This window comes from Leptodactylus fuscus, chromosome 6 (genome assembly GCF_031893055.1).
Source record: "Leptodactylus fuscus isolate aLepFus1 chromosome 6, aLepFus1.hap2, whole genome shotgun sequence".
In the NCBI taxonomy this organism is placed as follows: Eukaryota; Metazoa; Chordata; class Amphibia; order Anura; family Leptodactylidae; genus Leptodactylus; species Leptodactylus fuscus.
This window is the reverse complement of record NC_134270.1, coordinates 181115905-181130409: the sequence shown is the minus strand read 5'-3', so window position 1 is coordinate 181130409 and position 14505 is coordinate 181115905. Positions and strand designations below refer to the sequence as shown.

At 43.4% G+C, this 14505-nt stretch overlaps 1 long non-coding RNA gene across 1 annotated transcript; it reads right to left on the bottom strand.

Annotated features, from left to right (window-relative positions):
* Nucleotides 1-237: 237 nt before the first annotated feature.
* On the bottom strand, nt 238-5052 carry LOC142209907 (uncharacterized). The gene is made up of 3 exons (XR_012716977.1): nt 4947-5052; nt 1003-1122; nt 238-272 (listed from the first exon to the last, which is right to left on the bottom strand). It is a non-coding gene; the product is annotated as an uncharacterized LOC142209907 (long non-coding RNA).
* Nucleotides 5053-14505: the final 9453 nt, after the last annotated feature.

The window sequence follows — 14505 nt, the reverse complement described above, 5'->3', positions numbered from 1 at the left end:
GTCTGAGTTGAGACACGGTCTAAAATCTTCCTAGACACCTGATATATCTGTGTGCCAAATTTGGTGAAGATCTAGTCGTTTGGTCGTGCATAGAAAATTTGCATTTTTATATATATAAGAGATAAAACCAATACACATACGGTCAGGCACTGGTGCGGTGCAGTAATTCTCCCTGCAGCAGCTGGCAAAATAATCCGCTCTGATAGAAGAGAAACTGGCGTCACAGTATCGGGGAGATCCACAGTCTTTGGAAACGCCAGTATATCTGATACCTGAAATAAAAAATATTAACCAAAATAATAAAATTAAAAGAATGTTTATAAATAAAATAACAAGAAGAAAGAAAAAAAAAAAAAAAACAGGTTTTATTTTAAAAATTCCAAACAGTGAAAACACTGAAATACTTTCAGCAATTTAACAAAATGTTATTATATTAAAATATATAGTAAAATATTACAGTGTAGAGTTGTATTCACTGCTATGGGATCATTTATTTTTGGTGGTAAAACACCAGAGATAAAGCCATTAGAAGTGACCCCTCCCCCCCTTTGTAAAGGCTTCATCTCTGCATAGTCTCAATAAATAGGTGGAGCTTCAAAGGAAGATACCATCTCTACTCTCCTCTTTAGCGCCTCCTCGTGGTGACTGGAGATCTGTGTCTAGCTCCTCCTCCTCTGGAGCTTGGGTGCTCTTCTGTGACCTCATGTGGCTGAGTCATTGGGCCCCATCAGTGACATGGACGTGCCAGCTCTGGTGCTTTTCCGTAATGTAACGTAAAGCAGGGACACCGGATTATTGGTGCAAATAAAGCCAAACTATTGCCGCAGTTTCATGAATAAATTCCCCCCATTATTCTCTTCTACAACTTACATCTAATGAAGGAAACTAAAATGTCAGTGTATCCTGCACATGAGACCCGCACTACAAGTACCAGGATGATGTTATACCATGAGTATAATCTGGAGACTTATAGAAAATGGTGATAAAATCACAATATTTTACCTGAAACAGAATATTGTGAAAATGATGAGATACAGACATCGGAGCCTGAGCAGGTCACCGCGGGTCCTGTACAAGTAGGGCTTGTCCCATTACTACATTGGGTGCATCTCAGACATTGACCTGCAGGGGGAGACAATCATATATTTCATTACAAACATGATGTCAGATGACTGAGACCATTTCTATACGAATTGCTGTGGTTATTATTACTAGAGATGAGCGAACAGTAAAATGTTCGAGGTTCGATATTCTTTTCGAGTAGCCCCTCAATATTCGACTACTCTAATCGAATATCGAACCCCATTATAGTCTATGGGAGGAAAATGCTCATTTCAGGGGTAGGCAACGTTTGATCAAATTATACTTACGAAGTCCACGAGTGAGGGTCGGGCTGGATCCTCCGAGAAGTCTTCTCCGTGCAGCGTCCCCGCGGCGTCTTCTGGCTCTGAATTCACTCTGCCAGGCATCAGGCCTGGGCAGAGCCGATTGCGCATGCCCACACTACAAGCAGACATGCGCAGTCAGCTCTACCCAGGCCCGATGCCTGGCAGAGTGAATTCAGAGCCGCGGGGAAGCTGCACGGAGAAGACTTCTAAAGTTAGGAGAAGAACCAGCGTTGATTGGCCAACTGTATAGCATTCAGCCAATCAACGCTGGTTCTGCATCGAACTTTTCCATTCGAATAGCGAGTGGTACTCGATCGAGTACGAGTAATTCGAATACCGTAATATTCGATGGAATACCTACTCGATCGAATACTACTCGCTCATCTCTAGTTATTACGGCCTCTAAGACTAAGGTCAGACTTTACAGAAACATTGTTTCAGTACATCACATCCTGATCATTTCACCGGCGGACATAGAATATCTGGGGTAGGTAAGGGGAGAATGAAAAAAGCTGCAGAAAAGCAGTGACAACCCCAAGTGTATTGTGTGTGTTTTTTTCCTCTGTGTTTTTTTCTGCAGTATTTTTCACAGAGTGTTCACATTGTGCAGCCTCAGCCTAAGACTAAAGCCTCCCATTGACTTCCGCTAGCAGAAAAAAGGAACCCATTGAAGACAATGGGAGGCTTATTTTCAGCGCTGAAATTCCTCACCATTTTCCTCCGTACAAATGGACCCTTACATGTATCTAGAACCATCACAGTCCTAAAAGTGAAAATTACTACTGAAAATATAAAAATAAATAAATAAATATACATACACTACTTTTCAAAAGTTTCGGGTCACTTAGAAATTTCCTTATGTTTGAAAGAAAAGCCCAGTTTTCTTTTCAATGCAGATAACAAGAAATGAATCAGAGATCCCCTCTTTACATTGTTAATGTAAATGACTTTTCTAGCTGCAAATGTCTGGGTTTTAATGCAATGTCTACATAGGGGTATAGAGACCCATTCCAGCAGCCTTCACTCCAGGGCTCTATGAAGTATAAAAATTGTGAGACTTCAGTAGTTGATGCTTTTTATAATGGCTAACCAAAATGATGACAGATTGCAAGCACGTTTCCGTACGAACAGAAAGGGTGCAAAACATGCCCACGCAGACTGACTACCGACAAGATAAAGATCCCCAAGTCTAATCAGGACTACAAGACCCCGGGTACCTACACCTGCAGCACACCTAATGTGGTGTATCTAATAATATGTACCAAGTCTCTCAAAATAGCCAGAAACTCAACAGTCTATTCTTGTTCTTAGAAATGAAGGCTATTCCATGTGAGAAATTGCCAAGAAACTGTAGATTTCCTACAAGGGTGTGCACTACTCCCTTCAGAGGATGGTACAAACAGGCTCTAACCAGAGTAGGAAGAGAAGTGTGAGGCTGCGCTGCACAACTGAGCAACAAGACAAGGACATGAGAGTCTCTAGTTTGAGAAATTGAAGCCTCACAGGTCCTCAACTGGCAGCTTCATTACATAGGACCCGCAAAATGCCAGTGTCAACGTCTACAGTGAGGAGGTGACTCCGGGATGCCCGGCCTTCAGGGCAGAGGGGCAAAGAAAAAGCCAAATCTGAGACTGACTAATAAAAGGGAAAGATTAATATGGGCAAAAGAACACAGACATTGGACAGAGGGAGATTGGAAAATGTGTTATGGACAGACGGATAGAAGTCTGAGGTGTTTGGATCACACAGAAGAACTGAGAAGATGCTGGAAGAGCCTGAGGCCATTTGTCAAACATGGTGGTGGGAATGTGATGGTCTGGGGTTGCTTTGGTGCTGGTAACGAGGGGAATTTGTACAAGGTAAAAGGGATTTTGCAGAAGGAAGGCTATCACTCCATTGTGCACCGCCATGTCCAGCTGTAGAAATTGTGAGTTAATCTGATTGTCCGGGTTAGAGCATTCCAGAGAAGTGGTGCAGCTCAGGAGAAGTCTTGTATACGAGTGTGGGAGGTTCTGATAATAGAGGATGTAAGTGTTAGGTCATTGAGTGAACGGAGAGTAGAGGATGTGTGATAGAGAGAGGAGATGTAGGGAGGTGCGGCATTATGGAGAGCCTTGTGGGGGAGGGGAGAAGGTTATATTGTATTCTGTAATGAGTATGCACAGACCGGAGGCCTCGCTGTAGTGACCGGCACAGACTAGAGGCCTCGCTGTAGTGACCGACACAGACCGGAGGCCTCGCTGTAGTGACCAGCACAGACCGGAGGCCTCGCTGTAGTGACCGGCACAGACCGGAGGCCTCGCTGTAGTGACCGGCACAGACCGGAGGCCTCGCTGTAGTGACCGGCACAGACTAGAGGCCTCGCTGTAGTGACCGACACAGACCGGAGGCCTCGCTGTAGTGACCAGCACAGACCGGAGGCCTCGCTGTAGTGACCGGCACAGACCGGAGGCCTCGCTGTAGTGACCGGCACAGACCGGAGGCATCGCTGTAGCGTCTGGCCTGATAGATGAGCCTGGCCACTGCATTCAGAATAGATTGTAGAGGGGAGAATTTAGTGAGGGGAAGACCGATTAGGAAGGAGTTACAGTAGCCAAGGTGACAGTGAATCAGAGAGACGATAATTGTCTTTACTGTATCTCTGGTAAGGAAAGGGTGTATTCTGGAGATGTTTTCAACATGAAGGTGACATGAGCGTGTGAGTGATTCAATATGAGGGGTGAAGGAAAGGTCCTAGTCAAACACAACCCTGAGTCAGCAGGCAATAAGGCCGTAGACTGCAATGGATATATCAGGGACAGATCTATTAGATGGTGGAAACAGTAGTAGTTCAGTCTTAGAGAGATTTAGTGTCAGATAGAGCGAGGACATGATATTAGAGACAGCAGAGAGACAGTCACTGGTGTTCTGTATGAGTGCAGGGGTGATGTCACGGGAAGATGTGTATAATTGGGTGTTATGAGTATAAAAATGGTACCGAAGCCAAATCTGGCGATGGTTTGTCCAATGGGGGCTGTGTAGAGAGAAAAGAGCAGGGGGCCTAGGACCGAGCCCTGAGGAACCCCAACAGCAAGGGAAAGAGGGGAGGAAACAGAGCCCACAAATGATACACTGAAAAATATATATTAAAATGTATATGTATATTATGTTTATATAAAAAACAGTAAGTGAAATATAATAAAAAGTTATATTGGCGACAGAATCCTGTAAATAGTCCGACAAATAAAAAGTCAGCTAAACTAACATGTACTAAGACTCGGCTTCTGAATTTTTTTTAAATTTACTTGGACCTCACCAGCCACAAAATGGATGAAATAGACAAAAACAAAATTTATTTTCTAAGCCAAAAAAAATTATATTTCTTTAACCCCGTAGGGTATTAAAATAGTGATAATTGCTCTCTTAGAGATGACTCCAGAGGTCACGAGGAGAGAAGATATTGTGTAACACGCACAGGACTAACATACAAGAATCAAAAATAAAACAAACGAAAAACATTTTTGGAGGTAAAATCCAGAATATATTTTAGATTTATAAGAAACCATAAGGAGAACTCACCAGGGTGAACCAGGGCCAGTAATAGACAAGCAAGTCCAGTGAGGTCCTTCATATTAGCAGCTGGTGTGTAAGAATGTCTGACCAAACAGGAACGTGCCGCAGTTATATTGTGGGGAGAGGTCGCAGCAGCCGAGCCCTCGGGGTAGCCCAAAATATGGAGGAGGGGTCATCATTAGATGATTCATAGAATAGTGACTGTGCTGACGTATGATATCTTCTGTTAGCTGCAGAGTTATGTAGAAGTGGAGGTGTTGGTATGGGCCAGCTTTAGGCAAAATTTAGCATCAAAAAAATATGTATCTATATTTATACATCTGTATCCACCCTGCAAGGTGCGGGGAATCCCTTTACTATATCTGTTACTTCTCATGTACTTATCTTGTTGCTCTATACTGTACATGTAATAAAGAGATCCTGCCATCAAGATTGCAGACACTAAACCAACAGCAGGTCCTTGTGAACCTTTCCATGGCCGGGATAATAAATAAGACCTTTATAGTGATCGAAAGATAAGTAAATGAATCTTATTAGGGAGAATCATTCATGAAAGCCAAGAACACAAAATATATACAGAACCGCAACTGATCCTAATATACAGTATATATAGATAGCATCGAAACCGGCAATGTATGAAATCCAGCATTATATAGAATGCCTAAACTAGCCGGCAATGAATTGCCTAGGCATTCTATACAATGCCGAACGAGAAGCTGGCTAAGTATGAAATGATAGGCGACCTTCGTTCTCACTTCGCTTCTTTGTGTCCTTGGCAAGACACTAGCACTAGCGCTTCGCTTCTAGCATGAACTAATAGATGACCTTCGTTCGGCTCCTCGGCAAGACATTACTAGTAGCAGCAGCAATAGCATCATCATCATCATCTCTGATGATGATCGCGCTTCTCTTCTAGCATGAAGAAGCTTCTGCGTACACACGATACGATGATCTCTCTCTACCGTTGACTCAGGCTTACACCTTGTTCAGCAGCATCTCTGATGATCTCTCTCTCTAGCGCGCGTGCTTCGCTTCTAGCATGATATCTGACGGTCTTCTCTGCTCTGTCATTGCCTCAGGCATTTGAAACTCCAATTAGTTCGGTTTTGTTCGTGAATGAAAATGTGGGAAGCGGAGAAAGAACAAGCTGGAGTGTTGGAGAAGGACATGAAACAACGATTCGATGAGGAACTGTCCAAAATTAGAGGAAACACTGCCAAAAACAGTATTTGCTTAAGCCAAACTACTTACCAGAAGTTAATCAGTGATGTCCAAAAAGTCAAAATGACTACTAAGAAGGAACCCAGGGACTATTGGTTGCTGAATTGCTACGATGTGATGATTGTAGGAAACAAAAATAAACACTCATTTTTCCTGTTAAAGAAGGAGTTAGTACTACTATCCAGTATGACATCACAGACTCCCAGTTATTTCATTTTACGCACTTCATGGAGATTGTTTGGGTGTGGTATTTCATACTTTGCCTAACTAGCATTCGGCATTCTATAGAAGGTCTAGGCAAAGTACAGAACGATTCTCCCATTTCATAAATTGCCTAAAGACGCCGGGCATTCTATAGAATACCTGCATGGCTCTACTGCAGGGACAGACATCAGCAGGAGCTCGGGACAGTGATAGAAAACGGATTCAAGTTTAGGGAAAGAACTTTGCTAGTGAAGGGAAAGTATAAGGAGGAAATCGAAGAAGAATTTTGGGCGGTTGCAGCATCATTATAAGAAAGAAACTTAATACACATTGCAGCACTCACTGCCGATATCCTGCTGCTCATTACTCATACCTGTGTACAAGGTGGAACACAACAAGCCTTTTACAGTACATAACAGCAAAAAATAGTGAATTATCCTCCACTAATACCTGCAGTTAACTGCTATAACGCCTTTTTAAGGGCTTGTTCGCTTATTCGCTGTTGTTTTCAAAGAATAAAATTACAGGCCATTTTTCAGTACAGTCGTGGCAAAAATGAGTAATTCTTATCCACTAATTGCTGCAATTAGTGGTTATATTATCAAGTATTTAAAGATGTTTATTAGTGCGGAAACAGATAAGGGGCATATTCGCCATTTTCTCCAAAGTATAAAATTACAGGACATTTTGTACTACAATACTGGCAAAAAAAATTATCATAATTCTTATCCAGTAATTTCTGCTTTTATCTCACCTCTTTTTATAGGTGTTCATTAAACGGGAGAGAAATAAGAGGCTTATTCGCAGTTCTCTTCAAAGTAGAACATCACAGGCCTTTTTGCCCTGTATTAATTTCTTTTCAATTACATTTTTTTATCTAACAGTATATCAGACAGAGAAGCGACAGGCCCTGAACAGGGGAGGGACACAGGCCTAAATGTTGCTGGTGCAGGCACAGTTCACAGCAGAGTAAGTGGGTGTGGTAGCAGGTTTCACTAACAGAGGCCTGAGCTCCCAGTGACAAGTAGTGGTCGTATCTTGACAAGCAACCCAACAGTTCTAGATTGGTTGACTCAGTCATCCACTTTATCCCAAGTCAAATCAGATTCCCACAATCAAGAGTCGGTGGGTTCGTCAGGCAGACCCTCTACCCTCATGTGTCCTAAACCTGCCTCTGTCTTTTTCTATTCCCTCATCTAGAGAAGTACTCTATGCTGTGTGCTCAGATCCGCTATACAGTGAGGATGAGCTACTATAAGACAGTCAGAAGCTACTGCCCAACCAAGATCTGGAGGAGAAACCCGCGCTTCCTCCGATAGGTGGGCAAGTAGTGATGAGGAGAGTGGGGTGAGAGCTGGTGTTGTGAGCGCTCAGGCTCCTGGCTCAGAGACCATTGAGGAGTCAACAGGGTGGCAGTAGTGGAAGGTCGGGAGCCAAATATGCCCAGGGTAGACACACACATTGCAACAGCCTACCTACCCAGAAAGCAGTGGTGCAGGGGTTCAAAGAGGCAGTGGCAGTAGCAGTCAGTTAGTGTAGAGTGTTGGGGGCCCTGAGTGCTCACCTTGCACTGCCATGGCAGCTGTGGGGAAGGGTAGGTTGAGGGTCAAAGGAGCAATATTGGCTCCATCAGTTAAAGCCCAAGCCTAGAGTCGCTGAAGAGCAGCTTTCTTGACTGGCATAGTGGTGCACTCCGGCACCCATTGTGGAAGATCCTCTGGACTACTGGGCAGCAATATGGATTTGTGGCTGTAACTGGCCAAGTTTGCCCTGGAAAATCAGTCCTGCCTGGCCAGTAGTGTGGCATCAGATGTTTATTGCTGTGTAGGCTATAGTTACCCTAAAAACTCACCTATCCATAATTTGAAGAGACTCTCCTTTGCGAAGATGAATCAGGCATGGATCAGGTAAGATTTCCACCCACCAATGCCTGATGCATCAGATTAAACGATCCATGCTGCCTCACTCAAACCTTGATACAAGAGTCTGTCTTCTCCTGGCTACTTGTCTCAGCCACTATTCTGATGCTGCCATCCATCTGATGCCACACATCTGCGACTACTGTTACTGTTTGTGCCACCTACCTCCCTACTCTGTCACCGGGTTACTCTATTGCCTCCTAAGGCTGCTGATACCTCCACATTACTGTATATCACTTTGCCACTTTGTGGCCTACTCACGCTACCGCCACCTCCACACTCTTTCACTGGGAAATCTATGGACACTTAAGGCTGCTGCTTCCTCCACATTATGTCAACAGGCACTGTATGGCCTCTTCACACTGCTGCCACCTCCCCACTTTGTCACTGGGCACTGTAAGACCTTTTATGGCTTCTACTACCTCCACATTATATCAATTTGCCACTCTGTTGCCTCCTCACGCTTCTGCCGACTCCTCACTCTGCTTCTGGGTCAATGCATGACCTCCTCAGGCTGTTGCAAACCCCACATTCTGCCACTGGGTCACTGCATGGCCTCCTACGGCCGCTGCTACCTGCACATTATATCACCTTGCCACTCTGTGGCCTCCTCATACTGCTGCTACCTCCACACTATGTCACCATGTCACTATGACGCCCTCTGTTAGGGGGGCTCTACTTGTATAAGCATTGACTAGAACAGGTTCTGTAGACATTTGTGTGGAATCAGTAGAAGTGGTGTAAAAAGAGTGCGCTCTTACATGCTACTGTAGGATCTTGAGCCTCTGCACGTTGTTTATATCTGGCACTAACATTGATATGTAACGTTGAGTTCACACTGGAGTTATTTGGTCAGTTTTGGTCCTATAACTGGGCAAATAAGTGACGTGCCGCGGTTCTAAGAGGAAATAGGAACGTGCTGGAGTTACATTTTGTGGAGAGGTTGCAGCCGCAGAGTCCTCTGGATATCACACTATATGAAGGTGGAGTCATCATGAGATAATGTCGTCGTGGAAATAGTGAATGTGCTGACTTATGAAATATTAGGTTAGCTGCAGAGTTATGTAGAAGTTCAGATGTTGGTATGCAAAAGCTTAAGGCTGAATTTTAGATTTTTATTTTTAAAAATATGTATCTATAGTTATACTTCTCTATCCACCCTGTAAGGTGTGGCAGATTCCTTTACTTCATCTGTTTCGTCGCACGGGAGACATGTATAATTCTTTTCCCAATTAAAAGTGTTAAAAATTCTCAATATTTCTTTACTCTTATTTTTATTTTTTCTTTATTTTTCATAATTTACATTTTTTCCTGGCGGGATTTGAACCCAGGACTCCAGTGCTGCAAGACTTCAGAGCCACCGTGTTGCCCCCTCAATATTTCTTTACTGTCCCTAATATAACCTGGGTCCCGGGTTACTTGGTGTTGTAACAGTTGATCAACCCACGTACAAATGTTTTCATTCCGTGATCCTATTCCTTTGGGGGAACGGTTCTCTCCTTCCTTGGCAAACCTTGTCACGGCAGGGTGAGAGGAAGTATTTATTTTGGAGAAACTAATGTGTTAACTTTGAGTCTTCATTGGTATGGCCACTACATCGATGTCCTGCCTATAGTTCGGTCAGTTGGTGTGGCCACTACATCCATGTCCTGCCTATAGTTTGGTCAGGTGGTGTGGCCGCCATACCACTTTTTGTTGATTATAGGAATAGCAACAATGTTCATCTCAAGTTCAGACAATTCTAATGGCAAGACTGTAAACTTTTAGGATGTCACATGTCTCAGACTTATAGAGGGGCTTCCCTAGGTGGTCCTTGGACTCAGACAGTAAATTGGTTCAAAATAAAAACAGAAATACTTTATTGGAGTCTACTAGTAACAAAAAGATACCAGTATTAGAGCCAGAATTATAATGACGTGATTACAAGAGTACAAAGAAACTTGCCAATATTATATCAAGATGACACCCTACATAACATCTTGGAACAAGGTTCTCATTGTATGGCCAGGAAAGGGAAACCATTAGGGACAACCTTGTTACCTACATTGTATCAAAATAATGATCTTGCCTATTGATGTTGACTATTGCAGTCAACAGATTTGGCTAGGCACAAAAGGTTTTTTATAAATGTGGGGAGACAAGGTGTCACATAGTCCAGTATGTGGCAAAATCAAGAGTTCACCAATATGTCAGCCATGAAACCTTATAAAACGAATATCCATTAAACTGCAACTCTAAATATGTGGCTTACCAGATTAGTTGTTATACATGGAATTTGCAATATGATGGATGTACAATCCGGTAATTGCAAAAGAGAATATCGGAGACTATTTCAAGTACTATCAACAGTCTTCCAGCCAAACCCTCAGGAGCCTCCAGACATTTCCTCCACTAGCATAATGGGAAGTTAAACTCAGAGCAAATGAACAAGTAAGAAAACCTCTAAGAGGTGGTGACTGGTGAAGAAAGCTCTTGTAAAGAGAGACATACTGGATATGTGAACTAGTAACCAGAGCCCCTATGGGGTTACATTTGAGGTCCGATCTGTCATTTCTTTAAATTAAAGGGATTCCATCATTAGAATCCCTTTTTCCGATAATATCATGTCAGAATAGCCTTAAGAAAGGTTATTCATCCCCTACCTTTATATTTCTGCCGTTCCGTTGATAAACCGGTTTTTCCAGGATGCAAATAAGTCTCCAGACAGCACAGGGGGCGTCCACTGTGCCGCCTGAAGACTCTTCAGCCTCCATCTTCTACTTGGACCTTATTTTATTTTTTTTCAGTTGTATAGAGGGTAGAGCAGAGTGAAGAAGAAAGTCGTGGGAGGACTGCAGAATACATGTGGGTAGGTAACAGGAGATTAGGTCAGGGATGTAGGGAGAGGACATGTTGTGGATGGCCTTGGATGTCAGCGTTAGCATTGTAACCTCTATCCCCTGGGTGATTAGTACCTAGAGAAGTATATGAGTCACGTTTCGAGTAAAGGGTTTACACAAATTCAGTGAGAGTATGGAATAGACAGTAAATTGATTGGGTGGTGGAGCCTAACCACGGACAGTGATGGACGCTTGATCTACTTGCTCCATTACTAGTGTCACATTTTTTGCCAGATATTAGCGTTTCTACCTACAGAAAATGGTCAAAATTGGGCGCGACAAACCTACTGACTCTCAAGAAACAAGGGGATTACTCCCTCACCAAGCAGTGATGCATAAGTATCTGAAAAAACAACTTTTTAATCCACCTCCCCCAGCACCCAAGATGGCGGCCGATGATTCCTCCTCTATTGGTGACACAGCCATGGATTCAGACGGGGAAAGCTCCCAGGTAGATCACAACCCTGCCCCGATCTCCAAAAGTTACCTTCGCAAGGTACTTACCCAGGCTGTAGCCCCTTTAGTAGCGGAATTCGTTGACTCCAAGCCACGGTCCGCAGGGTAGACAACCTGGAAAGTGAACAAAATGAGCTGATGAAAACTTCCACCTCCGTAATTGACTGGCCAGACTCCCATACGACCCATTTAAACAATACTTACCTCGTCATGGAAGATCTGGAGAACAGGAACCGAAGACGAAATCTGCGGATAAGGGGCCTGCCGGAGAGTTACGCTCAGGACTCCCTGCCGGAGATCATGATCTCGCTGGTAGGGGACCAAGCTGCTGCTACAATGGCTGTTGAGCAGATCCACCGGGCTGTCCGGCCGAAGCCGGGTCCTGATGAGCCTCCGAGAGACGTAGTATGTGCCTTGCTCTCATCCTCCCACACTACGGAGCTGCTACGGGCCGCTGGAGATCGAGCAGACCTCTCATATAATGGCTGCTCCCTGCTAGTGTTCCAGGATCTAGCTCCATCGACTCTGAAGAAAAGACAGTAAATAGATTGATTGATCGATTTATGTATCTTCAATAAAAGTGGCCGCCTAAAGATATTTTATCCCGACCATGGAAAGATTGACAAGGACCTGCTGTTGGTTTAGTGTCTGCAATCTAGGTGGGAGATCCCTGTAGTACATATACAGTATATAGAGCAACAATAGAAGTACAGTCCTATGAAAAAGTTTGTGCCCCCCTATTAATCTTTTATAATTGTTAGTTGTAAATATTTTGGTGTTTGCCATGTCAGTCTGATCTATCTAATAACTGATGGACACAGTAACATTTCAGGATTGGAATGAGGTTTATTGTACTAACAGAGAATGTGCAATATGCATTAAACCAAAATGTGACCGGTGCAGAAGTCTGGGCACCTCAACAGAAAAGTGACATTAATATTTAGTAGCTCCTCCTTTTGCCTCTAGTCGCTTCCTGTAGCTGTTAATCAGTTCCTGGATCCTGGATGAAGGGATTTTGGACCATTCCTCTTTACAATTCGCGTTCAGTTCAGTTTGATGGTGGCCGAGCATGGACAGCCCGCTTCCAATCATCCCACAGATGTTCAGTGATATTCAGGTCTGGGGACTGCGATGGCCATTCCAGAACATTGTCATTGTTCCTCTGCATGAATGCCTGAGTCGATTTGGAGCCGTGTTTTGGATCATTGTCTTGCTGAAATATCCATCCCCGGCGTAACTTCAACTTCGTCACTGACTCTTGAACATTATTCTCAAGAATCTGCTGATACTGAGTGGAATCCATGCGACCCTCAACTTTACCAAGATTCCCGATGCCGGCATTGGCCACACAGCCCCAAAGCATGATGGAACCTCCACCAAATCTTACAGTGGGTAGCAAGTGTTTTTCTTGGAATGCTGTTTTTTTGGACGCCATGAACAACGCCTTTTTGTATGACCAAACAACTCAACCTTTGTTTCATCAGTCCACAGGACCTTCTTCCAAAATGAAGCTGCCTTGTCCAAATGTGCTTTTTCATACCTCAGGCAACTCTATTTGTGGCGTACGTGCAGAAACGGCTTCTTTCTCATCACTCTCCCATACAGCCTCTCCTTGTGCAAAGTGCGCTGTATAGTTGACCGATGCACAGTGACACCATCTGCAGCAAGATGATGCTGCAGCTCTTTGGAGGTGGTCTGTGGATTGTCCTTGACTGTTCTCACCATTCTTCTTCTCTGCCTTTCTGATATTTTTCTTGGCCTGCCACTTCTGGGCTTAACAAGAACTGTCCCTGTGGTCTTCCATTTCCTTACTATGTTCCTCACAGTGGAAACTGACAGGTTAAATCTCTGAGACAACGTTTTGTGTCCTTCCCCTGAACAACTATGTTGAACAATCTTTGTTTTCAGGTCATTTGAGAGCGGGCTGTCCATGCTCGGCCACCATCAAACTTAACTGAACGCGAATTGTTTTGTAAGGAGGAACGGTCCAAAATCCCTTCATCCAGGATCCAGGAACTGATTAACAGCTCCAGGAAGCGACTAGAGGCAAAAGGAGGATCTACTAAATATTACTGGCACTTTTCTGTTGAGGTGCCCAGACTTTTGCACCGGTCAAATTTTGGTGTAATGCATATTGCACATTTTCTGTTAGTACAATAAACCTCATTTCAATCCTGAAATATTACTGTGTCCATCAGTTATTAGATAGATCAGACTGACATGGCAAACACCAAAATATTTACAACTAACAATGATTAAGATTAATAGGGGGGCACAAACTTTTTCATAAGACTGTATATAAGATGTAACAGATGAAGAAATGGAATCTGCCACACCTTACAGGGTAGACAGAGAGGTATAACTAGAGATACATATTTTGCCTAAAGCTGGTCCATACCAACATCTCAATTTCTACATAACTCTGCAGCTAACAATAGATGTCAAATGTCAGATGTCACTATTTCCTCGAGGACATTATCTAATGATGACTCCACCTATATACATTGGGCTACCCAGAGGGCTGAGACCTCTCCACACAATATAACGGCAGCATTTTCCTGTTCATGTTCCGAAACGCATCATTTTGGTTGTTTGCACGCAACCTTAGTTTTTTTCCTATGGAACTATTAAAAGCTAAACTTCAATATATTACCGGAATACTCCTGAATTGCTGGAACTTTTTATGTTTTTTCTGTTATGGCTTTGCCCCTAGACGAGGGGGGTAAGGACCTGTGCACGGGAGAGGATTTCCGAGTCATTGGAGACTGCTATTGTTCCGTTTGTGGGGAACTCCTTTAAGATTATTTTGCAAATCTATAAACATTGCGATACATCTATCATTAATGTGAAAAGAAATGGAATTAGAAAAAATGAATAATTTCTGTA